This window comes from Hipposideros armiger, unplaced genomic scaffold (assembly GCF_001890085.2).
Source record: "Hipposideros armiger isolate ML-2016 unplaced genomic scaffold, ASM189008v1 scaffold_58, whole genome shotgun sequence".
NCBI classification, from domain to species: Eukaryota; Metazoa; Chordata; class Mammalia; order Chiroptera; family Hipposideridae; genus Hipposideros; species Hipposideros armiger.
Window position 1 is genome coordinate 2,939,600 of NW_017731408.1, and position 25,660 is coordinate 2,965,259.

Consider the following 25,660-nt stretch of genomic DNA (forward strand, 5'->3'; position numbering starts at 1 on the left):
ATGACTGAGCAAACTGATCCCTCCAACAGGTTTTTTAGGTATAGTACTGAGGTCATCACGACTTGGGAGAAGGAGAGGTGTCAGGTTTGTATATGAAAGCTGAACTATGTGTAAGAAAAGTCAATAATCACAGAGGTCATTCATGTACCGCCAGTCATTCATCATTCAAATGCTGAGTGAAAAAATGGGTGAAGGACTAATAGTTGACTAAAGAATATGTAAAAGGGTTGATACACACATAAAAAGGTACTCAATAACATTAGCCATCAAGAAAATGCAAAATAAAACCACAATGCAACACAACTTCCCATTCACAACTGTTGCTGAATATTAAGAGTCCAGACAACACCAAATGTTGGTGAAAATGGAAGCGACTGCAACTCTCGTATATGGCTACTGGGACTGTAAAATGGTACCACCCCTGTACAAAACTACATGGCAGTTTCTTATAAAAACACATACTTCCTATGAGCTAGCACATATACTCCTAAGTACTTACCCAAGAGAAATGTTCACAAACAGGTTGGTATAAGAATGCATATAGCAGCTTTACTCAGAACAGCCAAAACTGAAACCAACTCAAACGTTCATCAACAGAATAAATAAACTGAGGCATATTTATATAATAGTACACAGAAATAAAAAGGAATGCACTTTTGATACATGCTACATGCATGTCAAAAACAGTATGTTGAATGTAACAAGCCAGACACACAAAAGCAACACTATATAATTCTATTTATATGATATTTAAGAATACAAAAACGAATCTACAATGGTAATAACAGAACAGTAGTTGCCTAAGTGTTGAGTGAAAGGAATGGAGCGTGAGGAAAATTTTGGGACTGATAGAAACATGCTATCTTGATTGAGGTATTGGTTACATAGGTATATATGTTTGTCAAAACTCATCTGTGCATTTTACTTTATATAAAAAGCACCTCAATTAAAAATATATATATTAGGGGACGGCCGAGTGGCTCAGTTGGTTAAGAGTTCGCTCAAGAGTTCGAGCTCTGAGCAACAGTGGTTTGATTCCTGGCCCGAGCTGAGCTGCCGCTGAGCTGCCAACAGGTGGCAGGATGGCTCAGTTAAATATATATATATATATATATATATATATATATATATATATATATATAAATTGAGAACAATACAAAAACTTCTCTGTCTTCTTTGACTCTGCCACTGTGAGCCTGTTATAAGCTGAAAATGGCTTTAGTTTTCTTTGCTCTGCGCCTGCCCATCAGTTGGGTCTTGCCTATACTATAATAATACCAGATACGATCCCATTAGAGAGCAGGGATAAAAGCCTAGAATACTGATGTCTCCACTTCGGCAGGCAAGGTGGCACTTTCCCCAGAGTCCATAACACCTGGTATTGAGAAGTCGGCACTGTGAAACATTCTGTAGCAGGTAGAGAATTCTGAATGAGGGATATGATAGGGCCACAAAACAACTGTACTAAAAGGAAAAATATCTGAAGCCATTATCTTAAAGAGCCGATGACCACAAGACTAAAGGAAAACGCAATCTGCTACATTTCAGAAATAACTCGGCATCTTTAAGGAAAGCCTCAACACCACCACAATGAGCAGCTGCTGACTCAGATCCTCTTAGCTTTGGCCTCTACTCTGCTGCACTATCATTTTGCAAGAAGGCTTTGAACTTCAGAAAAAGCACATGACTGTAATATAGAAAATGTATTGTCTGTAGAAAACTAGTGAGTCTGCTGTTTTACTAGGGTTATCTTAATAAGCGTAATTTTAGCATGTCAACTATTGTAGAGCCTTCTTGTTATTTGCTTTTTAAATTTGGGAATCCTATTCTCATTTGCTTGATGCCCCCTTGCCTGGGGTTCCTGGGAGGTTTCAGTCAGTATGTGTGTGGTCAGGATTCAGGTAACTCCTGCCTGGATTTCTTTTCTTGCTGTCTGACGCAAAACAATTACCTCATTTAGCTGAATATGCCAGAGAATCAATATTCACAGACAGACTCCCAGAAACAATCATCCCATCTTCCTCTTCAAATTCTTGCCAAGAACTTTGGAGTGGACATGCTGGGGGAAAGTTACTGCCTGACTGTACTGCACACAGTGTGGTTTCAGAAAATGTATATTTGAATTAAAAAAGAGAAATACTGAAAGTCTACCATGTGCCAGACACTGGGGATACAATGCTGACCAAAGACATAAGCCCTGCATCCTAAAAAATAGGAGAAAAATATCTTTATATATACAATTATGCTATGTAATTATAGTAGAAACCAGGTAAAATAAATTTTATTCTAGTTTGGCTCCATCACTACCCACCAATATCCTTTTCTGTCAATACTACAGTGACTGAAAAAGCAAAATAAATAAATAAATAAATAAATAATCACCACCTCAAAAAAATCCCCCAAAACCAAACATTTAAAACATAATTCTAATACCAAGAAACATCTATGATCTACTTAAAACTATTCCTTTTCTTTTCTTTCTTTCTTTCTTTCTTACTAAAGACTGAGAGCTATTATTTTTTAAATGGTAAGAAGTATCATTATTTTTCTTACAAAGATCTTCTCTATATATGTAGAAATAAAGCAACACTGTCGTAATGATTAAATCAGTAAACTAAGTCCCTTATGTAATGATCTGTCATTTTTCAGACAAGAAATTTTTAAAATTTTTCAGGTTACAGAACAGCACTCTGGACAAACCTAACAAGGCAGTAGTTGTAGAACACTCTCAAACTTCCAAACACCCTCAATTTCAGTACAAACGATGCTGTGTTGTATACTCAATCTAAAACTAAGAGGAAGCATTGTGGGTTGGTCACAACTCGAATTCCTTATCACAATGATGACTGCCTAAGGATTTGACCACTAAACGCAGCCATTCAAATAACTGGGAAGGCAGTAACGATGGTCACTGCTCTCCACAACTACTGGTTTTCACGTTTGTTGGAAGGAATATTTCTTAGATCTTCAAGTTTTTGGATAGGATTCTTTCATTATGAAGTTGTTCCTTGTGCCTAGACAAAATAGAGTGCTAACTCAAAAGAATAATAATAATAAATGAAAGCCATAAAAATGTGCCTTCTTTCTTCTACTGCAGGAATTCAGCTACTCAAAATATAGAAACCAAAATATTAGCAGGGAATCCCATAGGTTAGCAAACATTTACACAGTGCCCACTAGAGTCCAACACTACACTAGGTACAGGATATTCATTTAGTCTAGAGCCCTGAGATCATTATTCCCACGTTACAAAGACAGGAAACAGGCTTGGATTAAGGTCGCTTGCCCAAAGATTTATAGTTAGTACAATTTAGTTACATATTTGAAACTCAGATCTGTCTGAGCCAAGGTTTATGTTCATTCCACTAGGCCAGCCTATCTTCCAACATGGCATAATAAGAATCCTACAGCAGCAAAAAAAAAAAAAAAAATGCTTTTAGGCTCCCCCTAGCAAACCAAAGTATAAGAAGTGATATGAGATTTCTCCTAGGTCCCCCTCAGGACCAAAGGGTCTCAGTAATTTGTACCAGCACCCCACATCTTCCCCAAAACCTCATGTACATGCTCTAATTGTTTTTAGTTACTAAGTCCTCTTAAAATTACATCTGAATCTGTAAATGTAGCTCTATACTTATATATGATTACTAGTATTTTGACAGTTTCAACTGATAACTGATTTTAGGCAACACAATAAAATCAAATCCTATAGTCACTAACCCAAAGAAGCTAACCAACTTTATCATCTTGTTTCCTTATCAATCCTTAACACAACTGCAAAATAATAAATATTAGCTATTTATTGAATCTTACTTTATGCCAGGCCTTGCTAAATGTTTTACATATGAAACCTGATTTCACTGTCCATACTTAGGATGTAGATTCTACTTTACAGATGAAGAAATGAGGTTCAGAAACTATGCTATACTGCCTCTCAATCACGACCCCATTTGATACAAGGTGACTGTTCCCTCCGAACCTCCATCTTCCTACGTTGCACTCCCACCGCAGTGGAAATCTTACAGTATTGTGGTCAAAGATAAACCATTCTTGGCTCTAGCAAAGTTAATGGTTTTATGTCCAAAGTAAGAATATGGAACAATATCAATGAAGAACATTAATATATCAGCACAATTTCAAAGCCAAATTGATAGTGAAACAGCTGCAAAAAATTGAAGTCATAAAACCCAGTAGTTCGGTGTTGAGATTCAGTAGTTAGATGACAGAACATATTCTAATTCTACCAGTACCGGGCTATGTAACCTTGGGCAAATTACCCAATGTCTTTAAATCTGAGTTACCTCATCTGGGATGGCACCTCTATCTCACAGGATTACTGGGAGGATTAGAGAGGTAAGCTTTGGGCTCCCACCTTTATGTAGGCGTCTCATATTAGATATCCATCTTACGTGGCCTTCTAAGTTATTTCTTTGTCTCTAGTACTTGAGGCAGCCCTTAAATTAGAAACCCAAGGTCTCCAGGTTTTGAAAAACCCCTAGTGCAAAAGTTGGCTTTTCCCGCTCTTAGCTCCCAGGGTCTCTGGTTCTTAGTCACTGTGAATCTCTTTGTTTTCAAGTCAGCATTGTGGTTAAATCAATCTAGCTAGCTAGCTAATTATGTCTTTATTTTATCTGACATTTTAGTAGTTTCATTTGGGAGGGTTTTTCATAGTATCTATTTGGTATTCCACCATATGGCTAGGAACAAAAGTCATAATTAATTCTTTGCAAGGAGGCCTTGGATGATTTTACAAAGAATATAATATTTAAAATGAAAATTAAACTACTATTAGATAGCAGCCTGGGGTGGAGTAGGAAAAACACATTACAAAAGTAGCAAATTAAAGAAACAGAGTTAAGATATGTGAGATGATTGGTTTTGCTGGGTTTAAAATTAATTATGGGGTACAGAATTGCTGGAAATGAGACTAATGGACTAGGAAATCAGGCTCAAGGCAGGGTCCAACTCTTGAAAATCTCTGTGTCATGATAAAGAAGATGAACTTGAGACTGGGTATCACCAAAGGGCTATAAGAGAGCTGACCCTGTCATATCCATGCACTAAAAAGATTATTCTTACAGAAATGAAAAAAAAAAAGCAATTAGAAGAGACAAGAGAGCACAGAGTTGCTATTCAAAATTTGGTCTTCCACCAGCAGTACTGGCATCACCAGGAAGCTTGTAGGAAATGTAAACAGAAATAGTCTCAGAGACACAGAGGAAAAACTGAGGTTGCTAGTTGGGAGGGGGTGGGGATGAAGGAGAAGGGGAAGGGACGAGAGAATACAAATTGGTAACTACAACATGGCCTCTCAGGGATAGAAAAGACAGTTCTGGGGAATATAATCAATAATGTTGTAAATATTTTTTAGGGGGCCAGATGGACTCATGTCTTGTTAGAGAGACCACTTCATAGTCGCCTGACCACTGCACTGTATTTCTGAAGCTGGTGTTGAATAATATTGTATGTCAATTATAATTATATATACATATAGTCATGGGACGTGGAGTAGAGTGTGGGAATAGAGTCAATGGAATTGTAATAGATAAGTATGATATCAGGGGTGGAGGGCAGTGGATGGGGGAGGAGGGTTGTTTCTGTGCGAAGGGTGAAAAGGATAATTATTGCATTGTTCTGTACACCTAAAACTAACAATAAAAAAGAAAGAGTCAGTTGGAGAAAGACAAATACCATATGATTTCACTTATATGTGGAATCTAAAAAACTGAATGAACGAGGAAAGTAAACAGAAGTGGTCTCAGAGATATAGAGGAACAATTGATGGCTGCTAGTTGGGAGGGGGTGAGGATGAGGGAGAACGGGAAGGGGTTAGACAGCATAAATACGTAACTACAATATTGCCACAGGGACATGAAAGACAGTTCAAGGAATATAATTAATATTTTGTAGGGTGTCAGGTGGTCACATGTCTTGCATCATGGATGGGGAAGAGGCTTGATCACTGCACTGTACACCTGAAGCTGATGTTGTATAATATTGTATGTCAACTATAAGTGAATACACACACACACACACACACACACAGTCATGGGACGTGGAGTATAGTGTGAGAGTGGCGTCAAGGGAATTGTAATAGATATGTATGATATTGGGGGGAAGTGGGGCAGCAGATTGGGGGTGGAGGGTTGTCACTTCAAGGGGTAAAAAGTATAACTATTGCACTGTGTTGTACAGCTGAAACTAATTCTAAAAAATGTGTATTTCATAATAAAAAATAATTAAAAGGAAGGAAGGAAGGAAGGAAGGAAGGAAGGAAAAGAAAGAAAAGAAAGAAAAGAAAGAAAAGAAAGAAAAGAAAGAAAAGAAAGAAAGAAAGAAAGAAAGAAAGAAAGAAAGAAAGAAAGAAAGAAAGAAAGAAAGAAAGAAAGAAAGAAAAGGCAAATTCCCACTACAGCTCCACCTGGTCATAATCTGCATTTTAAACAAGAACCCCAGGTGAATCATCTGCATAGTCAATTGCGTCAAAGCAATAATCAGCAGAGCCAATAAATATTAGCTTTATTTTAATTTCAAGGAAAAATAAATTATTCTAGAATACATGACATTTACTTGATGCTCAAGTTGCTTTCTTTGCCTAATAATCTGGCTGTAATATTGTAGATCCTTAACATAATTAGATTTAATATTTGAGGTTTTGACACTACAGACTTATGGTATATAATGCTTTGTTATTTAGCTGTGACATAAATTTGGGTCCATTACATGTTGCTGTCTAAGAGCAAACTGTTTAGTAAACCCAGGAGACTATTCAGAATCAGAGAGGTTCTTGGTTCTCTCATTCTTGCATATGTGGTAACTCTCCAGGCTAAAGAGAAGGGGTGGGACAGTATTAGAAGTCGAAGAATCTGATATTTTTAATAAAAACTACAAAAAGAGATGAAGAGAGTTCTATGCTTTAGAGCTATTCTGTATTTTGGGTGGTTCACTTAGCGTCTCTAGCTATGTTCCTGCTTAATGTCAAGCACATAATATGTTTGAACCACTTTATTTATTAAATTTAATAAATATTGATGATCATACTTGTCCAGATTTCAGAATGCTTTTTTTTTTCATGTTTCTCACTGCCTCTTTGATCAGGTTTTTATTCAAAATTAGCAGTTCAAAGCAGGCCTTTATGGAATAAACAAATTTAAGTTTATGCCGCAGGCTTCCTCTGTGGTGGGTTTTCTTCTGCAGGTTTCTTCTCAGCTGCTGGTTTCCTGGTAGTTGCTGCCTTTTTTCCCATTTCTGGCTTCTTCTGCTTCATAACGCCAACGGCCTTCTTTCCTTTATCCCTACCGCTGGCTTCCTGCCTGGAACCCGCTTCTCATCTGATTTGGCATCTAGCACTGCTGATACTTTATCCACCTGGAGCTTGTGATTCTTGGCTTGGCGAAGAGTGGCGTTCCGGCGCATGGTCTTTGCATATGGGTTTAACTTCAACATGATTTTCAGGGTTTTCAGTGGATTCTTCTTCAGGACTCTGCGATGAATCTTCTTGCGTGGTGCTCCGAGGGCTCTTTGAATCTCTGGGCTTTTCAAAATTCTGCTAAGATCTGTATTGAGCGTCTTGTGAGTGGAAAGGTTGTAGTTACTCTTGAGGGAGACAGCTTTATGACAAGTGCCATATAGATCATCTAACTTGTGGAAAGAGCTTTCAGTCCAAATGCAGAAATGGCCCACATGCCCACCAGGAGCAAGTTTCAAAATATTCAGCTTGCTTCCATTAAGCAGAGTAATTCCGGGGATGTTTCTGAAGGCTTTGATGATGCCATTGTCCTCATGATATTATAGATGATGCAAGGTCCCCTGGGCTGGATACGACAACGGTTTCTCATTTTGCCCTTGCCAGCTCTCATTTGCTGAGAGGCACAGACCTTTTTGATATCATTCCAGGCCTTAAGCTTCTTAAGAAGCAAAACAGCCTCCTGGGTCTTCTTGTAGCCTTCAACTTTATCTTCAAGCACCAAAGGAAGTTCAGGGACCTCCTCAATACAGTGACCTTTAGACACGACCAGCGCTGGTAAGGTGGCGTCAGCCCAGGCAGAGCAGATGGCATGTCGCTTCTGTGTCATGTTCACTCTGCAGTGCCAGTGGTGCTAGGTTTTTGGTTGATGCAAACATGCGACCCCCACAACACATACTGCTGAAAGCACCCTAGCCAGAACAATGAGTCCCACCGCCTCAAACTCTGGGAATTCGAACCACAGCTCTGCTAGGACCCATGACCAGCACCACTTTGATGACCTGTTAATTCACTGACAGCACAGGGCTGTCTACTGTTTTTGCGCAAGCTGGTGTGAACAAAGTTCACAATATCTGGTCGAACGGGAGCCTTGAACACAACGGGCAAAGTGACATTTTTGCCAGATGACTCTCCCTTTTCAGATATCAGTGGACATGTACACGCCATGGCAGGGAAAGGAGATGGCCACGCTCCTCTCAACTCAGTGGCTCCCACAGAAAAAAAGAGAAGAATGCTTTTTAAAAAAAGTGTTTTCTCAAAGTATGCTGCATCCAAATTATTGTGGGGTGTGGGGTGAGTAAGAGGTGTTAAGTGCAGAATCCTGGGTGTAGCCTACTCTAGATCCACTGAATCCCAATCTACATTTTAAAATAAGCAGCTTCTAAGCAATTATGTTAGCATGCTACTTGTTTTTCCAAATCTGGAAACCATAACTGTTCAATTTTTTTTTACCTTTTTATTTGAATATAACACATACACACACAGAGAAAAGTGCCAGGACCCAGATCAAAAAATAAAACATTCTGATACTCTAGAAATGCCCCCCCCCACCCCGCAGCAACTCTTAGAAACTAGCTCTCTATTCTAGGAAAAGCATATACCATGGGGAAAGGACAGTCTCTTCAATAAATGGTGTTGTTGGAAAAACTGGAAAGTCACATGTAAAAGAATGACACTTGACCCATCTTATATCACACACAAAAATAAACTCAAAATGGATTAAAGACTTGAATATAAGACCTGCAGCCATAAACTTCTAGAAGAAAACCATAGGGGGTAAATAAGCTCCTTGATATCCGTCTTGGCAATGATTTTCTAAGATTTGACACCAAAAGCAAATGCAACAAAAGCAAAAGTAAACAAGTGGAACAGCATCAAACTAAAAAGCTTCCACACAGCAAAGTAAACCATCAACAAAATGAAGAGGCAACATATACAACAGAATGGGAGAAAATATTTACAAGTCATATATTTGATATGGAGTTAATATCAAAAATATATAAAGACTGGTTAAGAGCTCGCGCAAGAGTGCGAGCTCTGAGCAACAGTGGTTTGATTCCCGGCCTGAGCTGAGTTGCCTTTGAGCTGCCAACAGGTGGCAGGATGGCTCAGCTAAAAAAAAAAAAATATATATATATATATATATATATAAAGAACTCATAAAACTCAAAAAAAAATTCCAATTAGAAAATGAGAAAAGGAACTGAATAGATTTTTTCCCCAAGAAGACATACAAATGGCAAACGGGTACATGAAAAGGTGCACAACATCACTAATCATCAGGGAAATGTAAATCAACAGCACAATAAGATATCACTGCACACCTCTCAAAATAACTATCACCAAAAGACAAGAGATAGTAAGTGTTGAGAGGATGAGGAGAAAAGAGCACTATGTATTGAGCTGTGTTGTAGTTACAAGAATGAATGATCTTAATACACTAAGGTCTACATTTGTTTTTATAGTTTCTGTATCTATAGTTTATTTTACAATAAAAAGAAAATAGTTTAAAAATTATAGATAAGAACTCCTTGAAAGATTCATCAGCAATGGGCTGGTGTCATCTGGATTATTTTCAACAATCATTTTCATTCTAAATTGTCACAGTATCATCTCAAAAAAAAGCAGAAGGAGATACACGATTTGAGAAAGTATATTAAAATGCCTGATGCCTGTCGTAATGGTGCTAATGAAACTATTCAGTACAATATTCAGATTCATTGCTGCTGCAATAGTATAACAGCTGCCAAATTTGGCAAAGTCAACAAATTTGGAAATGCACCACATAGCCTGAAGCCAGTTAATTTACTTTTAGACACCTCTTCCTTCCACTATTCCACAACCAGCGTTCAAAATAGTGATTCGCTTGTGCAGCTGCAAAACAAGCCATAGGTTCCAGACCACTAGGCTTCTCTGGATTTCTTCTAAGGTCAAAGATGCCGTAAGAATTCAAACTACAATATAATGTGCCTGGATGTCACTTTTACTACATAAACACAAGACTTTGTATCTCTTTAAAAATTAAGTATTGCGCATACATAAATACTAGGCCATAATTATTTTATTGCTTGCAAAATCACCTAATTTCAATTAGCAATTTGAAGAACTCTTTGCTATTTCATTTTAGAATTACAAAGTTCAATCATATTTTTCTGAAATTCAAAACTCCTGATTACATTATAGCATAGTCATACAGATGTTCTTTTGAGGCATACGCTCTACTTCTTCCTACCAATCTGAACAGAACTTAATTAATCAAAAATTACAATGTATTACCAAATATGTGTCAGGCAATGAAGCAGATACATGACATGTAAAAAAAAACACAATCTTGCCCTTAAGATAGCTTGAAATCTATCTAGTTGGAGATACAAGTACTTTGTATTATCATACAATTACTTGGTTTGGTGTTATGGTCTAGATATATAATAGAAGTTCCAAGAAGGAAGAAATCTTATGTGACTAGAAACAAGACACATCTCTGCACATGAAAGACAATAAATATAATGGAAGGAATAAATGAACAAAAAAAAATTTGGCACAGTTGCACACATATATATAGAAGTGAGTTGGGTCCTCAACAACTAGCAACACAAAATTCATTCCTCACCAAAAAACAGCCCTAAAATCTGAATTACACACCTGCTATATTTCATAGATTTTTAAGACACACATATTTTTTTCATATTTCAGCTTCACAGAAACTGATGGCATGTCAAGTAGCAGCATTTTTTCTTTTCTAGTAATTAACTGTATACCTCAAGCTTCTTAGATTTAATCAAAATATCAATTAATTCTAAAGATAAATATAGTATGTGACTTGATTTCAAAATTAATCACTCACTATATGCAAATTTGGATACATAATCCCAATTTTCATAGCTTAAAAAAATTAATAGAAGACAGACACCTTGCAATGTCAAATCCTGAGTTCTGATTCTTAAAATTTCAAAACATAAAAGAACATAATTACAACCACTACAAACTCATACAACATATCTTCCATAAAATCTACAGCATGCAAGTTCTCAAACATGACTGCAAATGGCACTGCAAGGTAAATAACTGCATGTAATGTGAACAAATTTCAGTTATAGAAATATTGAAGATATTTCTTCTTTCTTATACTAAAAGGTAGCAAGCTGTGGGGTGGGGAGAAAATTTTTGCTGCTGCATTTTTATCTATAAGTAGAAGTACTTTAAAAAGTAGAAATTTTACTAAAAAACAAATGGAAAGGGGTTAATCTCATATTAACCAAATAAATTTCATATTCATTTATAAATTACCCTAAAGAAAAACTCGTATGATCAACATAATGCAATAGTCTAAAATAAGCAACCTGGTATATTCTATTTTGACCAGGGGAGATGCCATGATTTTTTAAAAAGTAAACAATGAATTTACCAATGCCTAAGTATTACTGTTTAGCTAGGGAAATAGAGTCTGTTGGAAACGTGGAAGCAGGCATGAATAAACTTCTGACACAACCTTAAGTATAGCATCCTTTATTTGAAACAGCACTAGTCTAATTAGAACAAGAAAATACATCGAGCTTCCCTACCAATCTTTTATCATCATCATCATCCTTATCATCATATCTGAATAGAAAAGAGTACGAACAAGTAAAACATATTAATCAATTAAGGAAAGAATAAACCTTAAATTAGAAAAAGAGTCTGCATATATGTGTGCACCCATGAGTATGCGCATATATCTTTATAGTTCCCATTTCTGAATCTATAGTTAGGTTCTGTTTTGCTTTTGCTTTTCTCCATATAAAGCTAAAGATAGAAATACGGTAGTCAGTAAATCTGACTTTTGTGTGTATATGTACAGGGGTAATCTTGGGCAAGTCCCTTAACCTTTGCATTCTCAAGTTTCATCATTTAAAAAGGATGTAATATCTGAGTATCTGCTATGTGTCAATCACTATGCTAGATGTTTTATATAAATTATCTCTTAATCTTCAAAAGAATCCTACCAGATAATTAGTATTATTCTCACATAATCAATTCAGTCACCTAAATTTTATTCAATCACAAGTCTAACTCCAAAACCCTGTTCCTTTACTACATGGTAACGATAACACCTAAATTAATACCTAAACTATTTGAATTATAGAATAATTCTAATAAAAAGATGTCATAATCCACATGCCTGTTTTAAAACAAAGCTATACAAGCATAATGAATAAACAGTGTTCTACTGGTACACCTATTCCATCACACTCCTCCCCTCCCTACATGGAAGAGATGGTTAGCATTAATAGCACAGGAAAAAATATATAAATATGAATGTACACAAATACAGATCAACGCATGAAGTATTAATGACAAAAAAATGGGACAAGAAGAGACAACAGTCTATTTTTCCACAAAACACCTTTCTGTAATGGGAATTAGTTCAATTGTTCATCATTAAGGGATGAGGTCAGTATAGTGTGAAAGTCACATTGGTCCACAAAGAATTTTCTCCATCCCAGTAATGCTTTAAAGCCATCAGGGACAAGCTTTCTCAAAGAGAGAGCCTTAGTAATACATGATGACCTTAAGAGGGGGAGAAAAAAAAAACAAAATTGAAAAATCTGTAAAAGAGGGAGTTAACGGCTTTAAGAACTGCCAGGCTTTCCACATTGTTAAACTACCTGTTCAAGCTGTGAGTACAGATAACGAAGCCATAGGAATATTTTCCACATGTTTATTATTATTTTTTTAGGAGGATTGAGGGTAGGAAGGACTGATAAAGAAGGTTACAACATGGATCAAAATTTTTAATTTTTGTGATTTATCTTAGGTAGAACTGAATGCCCTAGTGGACCTACATTTCAAAGGAGAAGGCATAAATCCCACGACTTAGAATCAGCTGATGTTGGGTACAAATGTTTAGTTAGCTGTATTAATATTTTTTATTAGACTTGTTACTGGTTTTGTTAATACATATATTACAAACTTGCATAGGTTTCTGAAAGGCTTGTCCCTATTTTATGAGTACCATTTTGCAGGACTTTAGGTTTTGTACAGGGACACGTATATTGTTTTATAACAGAACTGCCTCTATTATGTTATTTAAAGAAATCCAGCATCACCACCTGCTTCATTTAAATCCAACCTAACTTCTTCAGTATGAGCTGTTATGGGGTCAAATCAATCTACTGAGAAGTTAAACTTTATTAAGAATTACTTTGTCAAAACAATATTGCCTATTTTTGTTTTTGCTTTAAGAAATATTAATAAAAAGAATTGGAGTGAAATATTTGAAATGAATAGAAATTAGGTAATAACATTTAAAAATACAGATTGTAATAACAGAGGTAAAATACATGCCCTTGAAATTCTCTCAAAATTATGCTAAATTAAACTTAAATTCTAGAATGTGCTACCATGTATTTTTTTAAATACTACTTTGAGTCAGTTTCTTTAATTTTATAATAATGCCACAAGAAGGGTGACATTAATTAGAATGATAGTTTTTTTCCCCTTAGGGCAGATCTTTTTAGTTTATAGCATAGAAAACTTGAAATCATTTTGTTTATGAAAATGTCAAATTATTAAGGAGAAAGCAATCTTTACCTACCATGGTCGGTCATAGAGAACACATTTCTTTACTAAGCTGAACAACAAAAATTGACTTCAGCATTTAAATCTGTCAGTAACATGTGTCTAAGACATTTCTAACACTTTAAGAATGTCAAATCCTAATCAAAATTTAATTTTGGTAATACAAACTATTAAAAATGTAAAGTTATTAATTTTTTTACTTGAAATGTTTTACATTAAGTCATTTTTAAAGCACTTTTTATGATGCTCTGAAACAGATGCATCCTGAAATATCAACTCACTGAAGTGAGAAATATCACTAGAGCATGCATACAACTTTAAAAATGGGAGGAAGGAGTAGAGGAGCTGGCAGGAAGGGGACAAAATATATCCTGAACAGAACAAGTACACCAATCCGGTAAGCTAATATAATCTAAGGGATCTCCACCACACCAAATCACATCCTATCTGCTTTATATCAAGTGCCATTTGGGCCTCCACAGTTCATACCACCTTTTATTCTTTCTACCAATTCATGCTTATTACTATAACATTCTGAACCAAATTCTGGCTCAGGGATTATCAAAAGGTCTCAAAGTCTGTTTTTCTTTCTTCATTGCCTAAGTTTAGATGATCTGTTTTCCAAAATTTTCACTATGAAACATGTCCCCTCAATGCAAAATTTTCAAGATGTAAGTGGGAGATTTACCTCTTACTAAAATAAAAATAATAAAAATACTAATGAACAATTTTTGATAAGACAGAAAAGATATCAAAACTACACAGCTCTACATAAAATGTTTATTAAACAACTAGAGTTTATACTTGCTAAATCAGTACTTTAATCTCCTTATTGAGAGCTTTCAGAACGGTGCTCTTGTCAATTTTCGACAGCTCAAAGGCTTTGTTTTCTTTAGTCCTCCTTCATTCTCTCCTGTCTCTTAAGAAAAAAGTGATCCCCATCATTTCCAAAACGAATACCGCCAGTCCTTTTGATTTTATTTATCCCTACACCTCCTCCAGAAACTTGCTCCATTAATCACCCCCCACTCCTGCTTAAAGGTTCAATTTTTTTCAGTCTTACTCTTGTCTCTCTTTCTGTGAACATTCTCAAGTACTATATGACATTGATTCATGGATGCAAAACAATGTAAATGAGTGAAGCCTCATAAATAGGAAGGGAGTCTCCCCAATCCAACTATACAGATTTTAAAAATAGTAAAATTCAGTATTCTTTTCAATTCACTTTTTAATAAAACTCTAGTCATGGAATGAAAATAATAGAGGAAGCAATAGTTAGTATCATAAAATACATAATTAGCAAAGGCTATATGGTAACGACTTCTAATCTTTATTTTGCAGCAACCAAGGTCTTCTTTCTTATTCCAAAAATATACCTAAAAATTATCACAGATACGATTCTAAGAAATAAATTTCAAAAGGTACTCTTTAGAGGATGAACTGCTATGACTTTCAACAACTAGTCAACTCCAATATTTAGGAATGAATTTCCTATATAGGAATTGAATGTTACAAATCTTTGCTCTTATGCTGACTTTTCTTTTAAAAATTGAACAAATCTGTTTCTTAAACATTATCTTTAAAAGGTTAACATTATGATTTTTTAATTACTATAAATCACAGGTTTGGGAGTAAAGAATAACATTTTTTTCCCCTAAATACTGTAATCTTAATCAGAATTCTGAGGTTTTTCCTCCGAAGTTTGTGATTTTATAGATTTACAACTTACACATATTGGTTGGAAAAAAATTATAAAATAAAGAAACTTATAAATGTGGAAGCATGAGAAAAACAAAAAGAATACACCTGTATCTCATAACTTCACATCACTGTCATTCTTTCATTCCAGTTTAAAATAATTTCTTCCTCAATTACTTTCTTAATTATTTTCAACTTACACAAAACCTAAGTCATGTCCAATCCTATCCTTAGGCACTAAAACATATCACTTATAATACATGAATTCTAACTGTCACATTAATCTAACTTACAGCATCTTGATCCAATGACAAAGCTGCATTATAGTAGACTACTTTCTATAAACCCCAATAGGGGCCAGACCACAATTACTCACATCAATTTGTACTATACTCGTACATGTAGTTCTGACTTAAAGGGACAGGACACAATTTACTGAAAAGCCCACAGATTTTACCTGACAAAGAATAATTTCTAGTAAATCCAAGAATAGAATTTTCGATTTTAGATTTCTGACTTCTTTCTCACTCTACACACTCTCTTTAGGCTATTATAGCCACTCGCCTACTTCCAACTGCCACCTACAGTGCTGGTTCCCAAACTTGGATGGGGTTAGAGAACACCTCAGGGACAAGGGTCCTTGCACCTATGGCAGATTCCTGGTACCTATGGCAAGAATATAATCTATGGCTCCCTCTAAATTCACCTCTTCTGAGATGGCTTCCCAAGTACCTCTCACCACTACTCCCAAACAGAACTAATTAACCACTTTATGCTCTAACAACTTCGATTCCATGCCTACATGTCTGAAATACCTTAACTTCTTTGTTGTCTGCCTTTTCCATTAGGACTATGAGCTCCCAGAAGGCAACTTTTGGCTTCTCCATTTTAGGATTTCCAGTGGTGTACACAAGACGTTAGCTCTTAGATATCAATAAATGCCAAAATGACACATGTACTGTCCAAATAAGATGATAGCTAACAAGTGATTGAATAAAAACAAGAATTACACATTATCTACTTTGCTCCACTCTTTGATAGTCTGAATTGGGAAGGCTTTACTAAAGTTCTCCTTTTTTCCCAAATTAAGAACACATATATAAATTTCAGATGGACAAAAATAATACCAAGGCCTTGCAGTTAGTTAGATGTTACTGAAGGAAAACCCATATCCACCACTTGCTATGATCTCCGGTAAGCCTGGAATGGTGTCAACTCTAAAATAAAGCTCATACATAATAAGTAAGTTTTAGGTGAGGATTAAAAGAGATAACATATAGAAAACATCCACTATCTGGCATCTGGAGACAATCAGAACCTGGGAGATTATTAAGCCATAATTTAAAAAGTAAAACAAAGCAGATGAGGGCAGCGAGGCATACTTCCTTTCAGATAACTGGTAACTTTTTAAACTAAAGATAATATGTAGATTAAAAACTTTTTTTAAATCTTTAGTTTTATAAATTAATTAAATCACATTAATTTATAATTATAAAAATGTAATACTTTTTAATTAACTAAAATTTTTAAACATCCTAAAACACAGCTTTTGGCTTAAAGTGGCTATCCAACCAACTCTTGCATATAGTTAGTGGTCTTTAGGAGCCCAGTGATAAACTTGTAAAATTAAAGCTATTCTTTCTTTTTAAGCATATTTTCCACTGCAGGTTAAATCCAATGAAAATTTGTTAGGTGGGTACAGGTATATGTGCTAATTTGCATAAATATACTCAATGGCAAATAAAAGAGGTAAGAGCATTGATACAGAGGGGGTTCTTATGCTTGCTTAAGAGATTTATAGACATTTTACTTGGTTTCCAGAAAAGCTTTGCAATTGCTCCCAATAATTGGTTTTGTTGTCAACTTATTTTTACCTAATTTAAGGTAAAATCTAAGACTTAGAAATTTTGGAAAGAACACCCACGTGAAGAAGAAATACTTTAAATTATCTATAATCTCATCACCCAAAGATAATCACTTTATAAATTTGCTATATTTCCTTTCAGTCTCCCTCTCTACAACATGTAACAAACATATTTTCAAAACTGATGTCATTTTAGGTTAAACTCCATGAAAATACTGACGTTCAACCACTCAATGACTTACAAAAATATCAATTTCATACAGTTCGACTTAACACCATATGCACTACATGTATATGTACGTATAAGTACAATTTTACATTCTTCTTTTGAGACTTTAGATTAAATCATGAGCATTTTCCTACATCTTCAATATTCTTCCTAATATAACCTTTTAAGGCTGGATGGTGGCCCAAACAAATGGATATAATAAACTCATTTAACCATTTTCCTGATGTTTGAAACTGAGTTTTCCCAGTTTTTCACCATTAGAAATGATGCAGACATGAACTTCCTGTAAATCTCTGATTTATTTCCTTAGGATTAATTCCTAGAAGCAGGCTTACTAACTCAAAGTTTATGAGCATTTTAAATACCGCTTAAACATGTTTCTAAAATGCCTACCATAAAAGAACTTACATTACCAATTTACATTTCACCATTAGTATATGACATTGCTCATTCTATCTCAAAACTCTTTCTAATAGTCTGAGAGATGATTTTACAAATTATCTATGGTTTGTAAACCAAACCTTAGAGAAATGAAAGCGGAAAGACAACATATACAGAAAGGTGAAACAGGAGCACATTCTCAACATCAATGGTTCTCAAAATTTGGTATGCATAAAAATCACCTGAGGCTTGTTTAAAAATGAAAATCCCGGGATCCCATTCCAGTGATTCTGTCAACAGGCTCTGATAAGAGATTTGTGCTTTTAACTACCACCCAGAATGACACAGATACAAGTGATCTCTGAACCATACTTTGAGAAACATTACTGCAAACAGAGTACAAGTATTTTATATGAATAATTACTGCAACAATGAAAAGTATATTCCAAACAGCTGAGTAAGAGGTGAATGCATCAATTACTTCTTATACAAGACACAAAAATTACATAATCATAGAAAAAATTTGGCTTCATCTCTGCAGTCACTGCTTACTTAAAAGTTTAAATACTTTAAAAGTATATCAAAGTACAGTATTTTAACACAACTTTTTAAGTACAAGTTCTAAGATTGGGTCTGCTATTTCCTGGCTATGTAATTTAAGGTTAAATTTTATAATCTCTCTGAGCCTCAGTTTCCACATCTTTAAAAATGAAAATAAGAATACTATCTCATAAATGACATAATTACTACGGAAGTGCTTAGTATAGCATCTGGTCCAAATTAAGGGTTCCATAAATTCTCATTATAATTATTATGACACACTCATCTTCTGAAAGTACCTATCAACCTATAAAACACTCCGCCTATGCTACAAAGAATGTACGCAGCTTGTTTGATAGGCCATATATGGAGCAAGCACTAGTAACATAAAGGCCAACTTTTTAAAAAATGATTACTAAAAAATATGCTAGGTACTAAAATAAGCTCTTTAATAGCATTATCTTTGTTACAGAGCACGGGAAAAATTGGCAGTACCAGAATTTAAACCCAAATTTGTTCTTTTAAGAACTAGCACAATTATTCTGAATAACTGTTCTATTTAGAGAATACTGGATATCAAAAAGATAAAATTCAGAAAAGATAAAAAGATAATTTCATTATCACCTACAAACTGATTCTTTAAGAAATTTCATCTTGGGCCGGCTGAGTGGCACATTGGTTAAGAGTTGGCTTGGGACGCCAGAGGGCCCCAGTTCATATCCCACATATGAGGGCCAGTGACACTGCCCTCTACAGCTAAGATGCTGAACAACAGCTCAACCTGGAGCTGGGCTGCCGGGAGTCGCCATCGCTGCAGCCCCTGTGGCAGTGGGTTGCCATGGGCTACTGTGTGTAGCCAGCAGCCAGCGTGAGTGGCCAGCAGCCAGCGTGAGCAGCCAGCAGCCACAGTGAGTGGCCGTCCAGAGGCCGGTGACTGATCTGCCTCACCGGGGAAGAGCGCAATGATAATACCAACATGGGCCAGTGAAGCAACGTCCTCCACAACTAGACTGAAGAACAAAAGGACAGCAACTTGTCTGTTCCCCATCCCTCAATTCCCCAATAAAAATCTTTAAAAAAAAAGAAATTTCATCTTTCCTCCTAACTCCAACTTCTATAGCTTCCAGCTCAACTACTGTTAACACCTCGCACTGGTATGAGCAAATTGATTTCTTTTTAATGAACATTTTAGGATTATGTTTAAGGAAACTTAAACATGTTCATACATAAAACTGATCAAGTAGATCAGTGGCAGAGCCTGATTAAATCAAGTACAGGTAGACTTTTAAGGTAAGAACAGGCAGTTCCACTGAGGCTACAACTTCACAAAGTATACTGTTTATTTATTTTAAATGAAATACTGTATAAATACAGATCATAGTATCTTCTATCTTTTCTAAACAATCTTTAAAAAAATAATTGACACTCTGGTATTCACTTATTCTCTTCCTATTGGCTCAACCCTTTGCAAAAAGGTTTTAATACATCATTCCACTGAAACTTTTATCAACGATTAATTTGTAGGTAATCTACCATTTAACATTTCAATATATTTGTAATTTAGAAACATCCTTGACCAAATCTCAAATAACATTAACATACTTATGTTAATATTATCAGTGTTCACAGAGGTTTTTTGGGGAGAGACGGGGCATAAACTCATTACCTATTGAATAAAAGATTACAAACACTAGTGTTTCAATCATATTACAGTCTTCCATAATTAATGTTTTAAGTAACTCAATTCAAAATAAAGTACATAATGATATTGATAATATTTGCATCTTTTAAGAAACACTAGGCCTCAAACACTAGGGCAAGTGTTTAAATACATTGCAAAGAAAAGCTTTTTTCACATGATGGTTTCAATAACATATATAATGGTGATTTTATGCTCAATTTCTTCTATAGCAAAATATAAACATATTTTATTAATATAAATGTTTTTAGATGTCATTGGAAGAAATAGTGTCTCTATCATGGCAAGAACATAAATATGGTTCAAGAACATAAATTAGGGAGGACAGAGAACTCAGTCTTTTTATGTCAGATTCTGTGAAGAACACTTTACAACTAGATAACTAGAGAGGTAGAGGAGTTGGTGAAGAAGGGAGAAGGGAGAGGATTATATTTTCTATTGCAACAACTCAGCAATCTTCAATGTAGACAAAGTCTTGACTTTCTTTCTGCAACACTACTTCTATTCTACTTTAAGCTTTAGTCATAAACTTTTAAATTTGTAATCAATTATTTGTTTAAAAGGCATAGAATAAAGATGAAAACAAAGATCATTAAAATATAACCAATGAAAATTCATAGTCTTGGAGATTTAAGTTTTTAATTTGCTACATTCTTAAACATTACTTAAAAAACTACTATATGTTTTCATCAATATTCCTTAGAACTGGTCTAACTCAGGTTTCCTAAATCTTGTTATAGCCATGAAACCATTAAGAATGCAAAAAGCCAAAACGATACAAAATAATTCTAACACAACTCACTAGTATAAGAATTTACCATAATTCCATTATAAGTTCAGCTAGAGTTCAAAACTGATGAAATTTGCAAATTTTAAGAATACTGTTTCATTTAGATAACATTCGACAGCTTTAAAAAATTCTCATATTTTTAAGATATGCTCTGTAATTAATACTAAAGTATGTTGATACATCTGTTGATGCTGAGCTAGGAGTAGGGAGCAGAGAGATTATATTTCATTGTATTCAAAGCTAGTAGTACCAATGAACTTTTTATGAATTGATGAGAGAAATAATATATAATCTGTAAAATTTAACAGGGGTACTCAAATTAACTAAAATTACTAAGGCCTCCCAAAACTTAAAGCAAAGAAAACAAAAACAAAAAGCCTACTATTCTAATTATAAAAATAAGTGCTGCTGCTTTAAGTGGCTAGCATAGCAGTCTCACATCCAGTCCAGGCTGCAATCACAACATCCATTAGAGCGCTCCACAGCTCAGAGCAAGCAAGCAAGTGGTTGTCAGTGCAGCTAGTAAATCACCTGATCCTATTACAAAATCAATTACTGCAGTGCATTTCCATTGCTACACAATCTGATGATGACAAAATGATATTGGATAGCTACTGCAAGGTCAAGAAAACTGCTAAGAACATCTTTAATTGATCTTTTATTTTTAATCATTTGGTACTAGTTATAATGCATCCATTTTAATTGTATATTTTTATTTGAAATAAATCTGTGCAGTTACCTTTGGTTGCCTGGGACATTCGATGGATAACCTCTGCAACTGGTCTGATGTATGGCTACAAGAGAACAGATCGGAGCAGCAGGTCGAACGGCTCAACCTCTTCATTAAAGAAGAAATAATGCTGCAGCCACAGCCACACATTGACTTGCTCATTAGATGAGAATTTAACTTTAAAAATCAGAACTGGTAATGTCCCATATATACTCAAAATTGGCTAAATGCCTCATTCTGCAGCTCTCTGGCTGAAAGAAACACTGTTAAAAAAGAATAAAACAGCTTTCCTACAGAAGGTACCAGCCACAAACTCATCGCCAAGAAGAACTCGATACTAAAAACAGAAGTCTCCTGGCTACTCTTTAGAAAAAAGGTAAGGTGCTTTAATATTTCAAACTGTTTTATATTAAAACCCAAGTACTTAACAAAGGAGCAAACTCAAGATAATATACCCCAAAATTATACAAACCACTCTTTCTGTCCTCCATCAGTTTAGATCTGTTTGCCTATTCCTTCAGCTCAGCCTATCCAACCTGTTCCCTCTGTAAATGCACACTATTTCAGCAACCAACAGGAATGAGCCCCACCCCTCCCTGTCCCCATACACACTGTTCAACAACCGCTCAATATCTGGAAAAGCACTGCTGCTGCATTGCTTTGAGAAACAACAGGGAGCAAATTACTGGATGGATTCTTTAACTTACCAATCAGAAATGCTGACCTTTTATGACTCCACGATTCAAGAAGCCTGCCAAACACTCACAGTAAGAATACTCAACTGATTTTACTTGTATATTATAGATTAATTTATGGGAGCATTTCCAATCTTATCAGTCAATCTAAAATACAGAAACATAGGCATAAGAATTTTTAAAAAACAAAATTTAGGCAGTAGCTATTAAAAATCTTTTAGTATTGTTGGGGGGGGCAGGATGGTGGCTGATATGCAGAGCAAAAATTCTCTCTGAATATTGTACTTAAACTTGAGGAATATGGAGCAATAAAATTCTATAGCAAAAATAGTGGCGTAGATAATAATGGAATAAATAAGTAAGATAAGCCATGGAGGCCCCTGGTATCATAAATGTTAGAAGAGTTTTAATGAGGAGGAAAAAAAGGCTTGTGGTTATAGATAGGTATTGACCATAAGTGAAAAGCAATCAAAAATCTGGTTGTTTTGATACTGAATCTTCTCCAACTTGGGTTATATGCATCTCATTAAAAGGATTCAAAAAATACAAACCACCCTAAAAATATAAGCAAAAGTATTAAGTACATTAGCCATACTCTAGTATATTTTCTACTTAAGCATTCTTTTTTATCAATTATGTATAAAGGTATTTATTTACACCATGTACCTATAAATCCACATTATAATTTCCAGGACAAGAGAGGGTCACATTAATACAAATATTTTGTAGTCTTCCCAAATAATCATACTTCAAATAACTGTAACTTAATGAACATTCACAGACCAATGATTATCAATCTTTTTTAACAGGATCCTTTTTTGAGGAAGATCGTCTAAAAACTAAATGTAATAAGAAACACCTTGAATTAAAATGTATATTGTAAAAACTTCCTGTTTTCTGTGGCACTGAAAGGTTATTTGTGTATGCCTCATGCTCAAATTCTGCCTTGGTTTAAAGCTAAAAAGAGCCAGTACTGGCTCTTCCTTCACCTTGCACTGCCCTTTTGATATTCATGTAATACTTAAATCAATTTCCAGAATATCTAAAAACAGTCATGCACTTCACATGGAATTTTTTAAAAAAAAACCTTTGTAGATAAAGGCTATGGAAACAAACAAGCAAAATAATGCAGTAACCTTTTACTCGCCTGCTGGAGGTACTGTCTGCTGCATAGAATTTTAAATCCTCATCTGCAGATGCAATTGAGCTGGTATTGCCAAGAACTGCTTTTCCTGTGTGCTGCTACACAGCTATTCATCGAAAGAGCACATTATGTGGAAAATGTGAAGTACTATCAGTTTAAGTTTCTGATACGATTTAACAGAACTTCTAAAATCTAGAACCTGTCACATTTTCAGATGCATGTCAGAAACGCTGGGGGAAAGGTCTTATTGCAGCTGATGCACACTCCTCGTAGCAAATGTGCGAGATTGGGAAGCCAAGAGAGGTAATGAAAAAATTAATACACCATACTAACGTAGAACAATGTACCGAGCATTAAAACCTCATATGCTTTATATTACAAATAAATGTATAACGTGCCCATATAATTTGAGATTTTTATTACCTTTATAATTAACAAAAGCCTGTAAATAAATCATTGTGCCTAATATTACAGACAAGCATCAATAAAAATCCCCACCAAATGCATTTTGCTATTAATGAAAGTATTTTACTAGCTACTCAGCATCAATGTTGTTTTTAAACAAAACTATGAAATAAAAGATCCAAAGCATAGGTTACTTGTGAAATACCTAGACGTGTAATGCTTCATCCCCCTTATCCTCCCACCAATACCCTCTGGATCTTATATTAGTTATAATTAAAATGGAATATAAGCAATAAGGGTTATTTTCATTATATAATATTTTTCCTTCCGCGTCAACTAATTTAATGTACTGTTGATTCTTAGGTTGCATACAGATAGAGGTAGAAGGCAAACCAACAAAAATAAAGCTTTAAAAACTATCAGAAAAAAAAAAACATAATGTTGTTTAGAAAAAACAGTTAATATTTAACTTTAATTGTCTAGCTGTAGGTATGTTTAAAAAGAGACAATACTAATATTTGCTCACTAATGACAATGAAGCATCATGATTATTTTTTAAATAAACTGCATTTTATAGTTCTGCTTTCCTCCTTAATTTTCAAGTAACTCTAAATATCAAAAACTTGTTTCAAAAATTTAACAATCTATTTCTATTTAATTAATTTCTATTTCTCCAAGAAATAAGGTAACCATTCTACTATATGGTAGTCTAAAAGACATGTAATTTACAAACACAACCCTGTAGGTCAGAACATCCTCCCTCAATGCCCAAATTTAATAAATATGCACAAGCTAACTTCAATAGTTTCCCTAAAGTAAAATGTATCAACTAGAAACTTATCCAATTGACACTACTATATGAGGGTATTTTTTAAAACTATTCTTTCATTTAAACCTCTATATTGCCATATATAGCATCCCAGAGAGAAACAATTCTAGCAGTTCTCAAGATATGAATCTTTGGGATCCCTAAGACCTTTACATGGAGTCTATGAGTTCAAAGTTATTTTCATAATACTAAGGTGTTAATTGTGTTTTTCACTCTCAATCTCTCATGAGTATACATAAGTTTTCTTCAGACTACGTATCATGTAATATCATAGAATACTGAATGCATAAGCAGATATGAGAATTCAACTTTCTTCCATTAAGCCAGACTTTAAATATATTTGTAGAAATGTAAAACAATGTCATCTTTCTCACTAAGTTTTTTCACTTCAGGAAAATATAGCTATTTCCCAAAAAATATGTTAATTGTGTTAACATGTCATTAGCTATTACTTTTAAGTGAATTTAATAAATGAATACTTTTAAAACTTAGTTTTACTTTCTAATAGGGTAACTATTGAGAGATATAACCCAAATGAATCAAAGCACTTTTGGGTCTTCAATAATTTTTTAAGAATGTAAAGGGGTCCCAAGACCAAAAAAACTGAGACTCACTAGATATTTCTATTCACATTTTTCCTTAAATCAAGGCTTATAGTTGGGGTTATAAAAACAACTTCAGCAATTTTAAAAACAGTAATTCTAAAAGTATTCACTTTAGAACATCAAATATAAAATGCTTCTGAATTTTCACTGATGTCATTTTAATGTTCAACTTTCAGTCATCTTAATTATTGAGTATAATTATTTTCAGCTGTGTCTCACAGTACTGTTGAAAACTAACATCTTTTTTTTT

General features: G+C 34.7%; 1 protein-coding gene and 1 pseudogene across 3 annotated transcripts in view; both read right to left on the bottom strand.

The window, feature by feature from the left end:
• FBXW7 (F-box and WD repeat domain containing 7) overlaps positions 1-25,660 on the bottom strand; it is a 192,273-nt gene that overhangs the window by 102,971 nt on the left and 63,642 nt on the right. The gene's annotated exons all lie outside the window — the stretch shown is intronic.
• On the bottom strand, positions 7,154-8,437 carry LOC109382016 (60S ribosomal protein L4 pseudogene; annotated as a pseudogene).